The following is a 5370-nucleotide window of genomic DNA, read 5'->3' as shown; positions in this document are numbered from 1 at the left end:
AACCTGGATTCATCCGAAAAAATGTCGTTTTGCCATTCGTGCACCCAGGTTCGTCGTCGAGTACACCATCGCCGGCGCTCCTGTCTGTGATGCAGCGTCAAGGGTAACCGCAGCTATGGTCTCCGAGCTGATAGTCCATAGTCCATACTGCTGCAAACGTCGTCGAACTGTTGATGCAGATGGTTGTTGTCTTGCAAACGGCCCCATCTGTTGACTCAGGGATCGAGACGTGGCTGCACGATCCGTTACTGTCATGCGGATAAGATGCCTGTCATCTCGATTGCTAGTGATACGAGGCCGTTGGGATCCAGCACGGCGTTCCGTATTACCCTCCTGAACCCACCGATTCCATATTCTGCTAACAGTCATTGGATCTCGACCAACGCGAGCACCAATGTCGCGATATGATAATCCGTAATCGCGATAGGTTACAATCCGACCTTTATCAAAGTCGGAAACGTGATGGCACGCATTTCTCCTCCTTACACGAGGCATCACAACAGCGTTTCACCAGGCAACGCCGGTCAACTGCTGTTTGTATATCGGTTGAAACTTTCCTCATGTCAGCACGTTGTAGGTGTCGCCACCGGCGCCAACCTTGTGTGAATGCTCTGAAAAGCTAATTATTTGCATATCACAGCATCTTCTTTCTGCCGGTTAAATTTCGCATCTGTAGCACGTCATGTACGTGGTGTAGCAATTTTAATAGCCAGTAGTGCAGAAAGGCAAAGACAGAAAATACAACAGAAACCTTTAAAATGAATTAGCGTATGTGAATGCAGGCTTTCCCGGTGTATTCTGCTGATGAAATCTTTTCGTACTTCCGTCCGGGTAGCCGCGCCGAAAATCCGCGACGTTTCGATGAGTGTCGTTGTAACGACGTTGGTTCACAGAGCAAGAGCCATCTGTGAAAAAGGCAGCCGTCCAGCTGAGCTACAACACCTTAAGGGTGTGTTTCGTCGGAATGGTTACAGCGAAGCGCACATTAGACGTGCATTGAGGAAGAAAAAATGTGACACAGTCATCCACAAAGAAGAGGAAGAGGAAAAGAAACTCGCCTTTATCCCCTACGTTGGGCTCCCGTCAGGCAAAAGTGCGAGATTAAAGGGGAAAACAACATCAATGCAAAAAAAAATTTTTCGACCACTTCCTAAAACGAAGTAGTTACAGGGCTCAGTAAAGGACAAATTGCAGCTACAAGTTCCCGGTATGTATAGTGTACCGTGCGAGTGTGGGCTCTAGTACATTGGTCAAACATAACGCTGCATCTCGCAACGCTGCCAGGAACACATTAGATGCGTACGGCTGAGACAAATCGGCCGTGGCAGAACTCAGCCTCGATGAGGGACGCACGTTCCAATTTGAAGAAACGAAGATGCTTTCCTGAGCCAGTGGCTTCTGGGAGAGCCTCATCAAGGAATCAGTCGAAATAAGATTACATGACAATCTTGTCAACAGTGACGGGGGCTACCACGTAAGTTCGATATGGAACCCTGCAATAGCAGCTATACGCCGCGACCGTGCTCAGCCGCTAACGCCCCGCGATTCTAAGCTAGACTATAGGCCGGTTCCCACTAGGGCTGCCGCGCGTCAAAACCGCGCGTCAGCGGCGTGGTTGCCATGGAAACGGCGTCAGCGGCACGGCGCTGCGGGCTCTGCGTCGCGGTTTGACCATGTCGAACCGCTTCCGCTGCCGCGTGCCGCGCTCCAGGTGCGCGCCGCCAATCACAGAACGTGCTGAGCGTGACGTCAGGTACGAAACCCCGGGCCACACGATCTTTCGCCGAACCGCTGGCGCGGACGCGGCGGCAGCTATGACATACTTAGCATCCGATTCCAAGGAAACTATTCGGCAGAAAAATTTGATTCTTGGGCATGTTACAGCCTGATATCTTCTCTCGATAAAGGACTGAATTTCTTTTCGTTATTCGTCGTGGTTACTTGCTGTACCGCAATTACGTAAACCTTTACACGAAATTTTAATGAGTGTGCAGAGGTAAAAACGCATTGCGTGGACGTTGTGTACAGTTCATTTTAGGTAGTACATTATTGCGTATGAAATTTAGTCAACATATCGAAATTGTTTTTAAAGCTGAGAGCAGATCGATAGCTATCACCGTTCTCGAGATATTGAATGATATGTCGGCGGACGGGCTGTGCGGTGACTTTGCGCGGGTTGCTCGCGACGCGACCGGTACTTCGTCCTGCTCGTCGTAAACCATGTGGTTGTATCAACCGCAAATTTCATAAACGGTTCAAGAAATCGAAACGTGCTTTTTTGCAAACGATAACTTGTGAAAAGTCATGTATTTCGTCGCATGATAAATATCCTAAATCTGTTTATCTACCGAGATATGAAAGTAACTACAGTTTTTTCAGAAGGGATAGATGAATTTTCTTAGACAGCATTTAGTAGCATGTGGAATGAGAAGTTAAACCGAAAGTAATTTGCTGGTATGCCATAAGATGTAATTTACTAAATATCTACAGCAATTGATTATTTCCTTTGGTAAGTAACAAACTTTTTTTCTTTATCCAGTGTACTTTATTGATTCAAGATGCATTTCGCCTTTTACTTTAAGACATCTTCGGTGGAATCTAGAATGATTCAGTTTTGTTTTGATATGCGATACTTGCAGATTATAAAACAGTTCACATCTTTTTTTACATGAATGACTGATTACTTACAGTGAATCGAGTTTTTGGCGGACATATACGTTTCACCTCACCTGGTCACATGCTGGAGGTTGAACTAAAACTTAGATTATGGAACATAAGCACATTTTCATGTTCGCTCCTTTTTCTTCTGTCACTAGCAGTAGACGTTTTACCGAAAACTCTGATTTGAAGTCGTAACTACAGTGTGTTCACCTGATGTCCCTTCCTGTCTGGTTTGTTTATGCACATATCGCCAACCTGCAGTATTATATGCTGAAAAGTAATGTTTTTGTTCACCCTATATCTGTATGTGTATGTGGCTAGCCAGTGATAGTTATAGAAAGTTGAAAGTGAATCCAGTAGCTGTCAGACAGTGGTTGAAAGATTTGGTGTTCAGTTGATTTCAGTTTTGGTTTAAATGATTTGTGGAGGAATGCATGGAAGAGTAAATTCACTGCTTACATTAATAGATAAAATAGTAGAATAGTATTTCAACAGATGATTATTTTCAGAATACTACCACCCAACCCCTTTGTCCTCACTCTTTGACACCCCATAATACATCCTGTCAACTAATCCCTATTGTTGTCAAAGTTGTGCCGTAATTTCCTCTTCCTCCTCTATTTCATTCCGTACCTCTTCTTTAGTCACACGATCCTCGTATCTAATCTTCAGCATTCTTATTGATCACCACGTTTCGAAAGCGTCCATTGTCTTCACGAGAGAACTGTTCATCGTCCACGTTTCACTTACATACAAGGCTGCACTCCACACAAACACCTTTGTAAAATAGTATCCAACCATTAGAATTTATATTCGATGTGAACAAATTTTCTTTTTCAGAACGCTTATCTTGCTATTGACAGTCTTCAGTCAGGTTTGTGTCTGCACTGGGAAATGCTGTACAATTTAAAATCTGGTTTCGAAAACTCTGTTCCAAATATGTATTATTCTTTCGTGATTCTTAAGCAAGGTGTTGGCGATGATTACATTATGCTCTGTGGGAAATTCTGTCAGGTGGCTTCCACTTTCATCCCTTCCACCTAGCCTTTGTGTTCCTACTGTTTTCGTGTACCTGCTACCGTATCACATTCTAAATTTTTGTCTCGCTTAACTATCTGAATAATCTCTTCTATCAAACTTCCTGGCAGATTAAAACTCTGTGCCCGACCGAGACTCGAACTCGGGACCTTTGCCTTTCACGGGAAAGTGTTCTACCAACTGAGCTACCGAAGCACGACTCGCTTCCTGCGAGAGGTAGGAGACGTTCTGTAAAGTTTGGAAGGTAGGAGACGAGGTACTGGCAGAAGTAAAGCTGTGAGTACCGGGCATGACTCGTGCCTCGGTAGCTCAGTTGGTAGAGCACTTGCCCGCGAAAGGCAAAGGTCCCGAGTTCAAATCTCGGTCGGGCACACAGTTTTAATCAGCCAGGAAGTTTCATATCAGCGCACACTCCGCTGCAGAGTGAAAATCTCATTCTGGAATCTCTTTTATCGTTCATTGTTTCAATGTGTTAGGAGATAGTGAACAATCATGAACGGTAGTCATGAAATCTGTTTATGTTGAAATGAGAACACATGAATAATGAAATATGTGGAAGAGCACATTGTACAGAAAATGAAAAATTGGTATGTCTTCACCCAACTTCGTCTTTCCTTCATGTAGGTGTAAGATATAGTTATTCAAACACACCAGGCGTTTCAGTGGGTCTCGCCCCGTACCTCAGTGGCTGTCCGTCATTGGCTACCGCTAGCGTCTGCCGCTTCCAGATGGGAACGCCAGTTCCGCGAGCCGCCACGTCAAAGCGGAAAACGCTTGCCGCTGCCGTTGCCGCACGACGCGCTGCCGCGTTCTAGTGGGAACCGGCCTTATCGCGCCACCGGACTAGCGCCGATAGGAGTGATGGGGAGGAACGGTCGCCGCGCCGCTGACCAGCTATACAGGGTGAGTCGTGTAAGACGTAACACCCCCATTATTCCGTTGGCGATTGCACGTGTCGACAAGCGGTGTTCGGCGACTACGGGGCACATACTTTGGTGCATGCGCGATAATCACAACGTTTATATTGATCGAGATGACGAGGCAAGTACATGTTTTTTAAATGAGACGATATGCTTTTTGTACCATCATTCGAACGCTCTGGAATAAACGCGTATAGTGACGTAACGCATGTTGCTATTGCGATTCAAACTTCGCTTAAATGACGCTGTAAAATATTGTACGATTGAAGGTAGAGGCGGTCGGAAGCTGATGCAGACTGCAAACACACCTCGCGCGACCCGCAGTCCGAGTTGCCGTGCTCTGAGCAGCATGCACGGCCTTCGCTACATAGGTAAATCCTCATCCGCCCTATTTTGAGCAAAGTTTGAATCACAATAGCGACATGCGTTACATCACTGTAAGCGTCTTTTCCAGAGCGATCCAATGATGGTAAGAAAAGTATGGCTCTCGTTTAAAAAACATGTACTTGCCTCATTATCTCCGTCAATTTAAACGTTGTGATTATTGTGCATGTACCAACGGATGTGCACCATAGTCCGCTATGATTCGCCGAAAACCGCATGCCGATACGTGCAATCGCCCCCGGAATAAACGGGGTATTACGACTAACGCGAATCACCCTGTATATAGAAGACGACCGTGGTACATCAATACTTCCCCAGAAGATGATGAGAATGACACTCATCAAAACGTCGCAGATTTTCGACAAAG

The 5370-nt window shown here is 45.7% G+C and overlaps 1 non-coding gene across 1 annotated transcript; it reads left to right on the top strand.

Annotated features, from left to right (window-relative positions):
- Positions 1-3997: 3997 nt before the first annotated feature.
- Positions 3998-4072, top strand: Trnas-cga. Its single transcript has one exon. It is a non-coding gene; the product is annotated as a tRNA-Ser (tRNA).
- Positions 4073-5370: the final 1298 nt, after the last annotated feature.

Source organism: Schistocerca piceifrons, chromosome 3 (genome assembly GCF_021461385.2).
Source record: "Schistocerca piceifrons isolate TAMUIC-IGC-003096 chromosome 3, iqSchPice1.1, whole genome shotgun sequence".
Classification (NCBI taxonomy): Eukaryota; Metazoa; Arthropoda; class Insecta; order Orthoptera; family Acrididae; genus Schistocerca; species Schistocerca piceifrons.
This window is presented reverse-complemented; position numbering and strand designations above follow the sequence as displayed.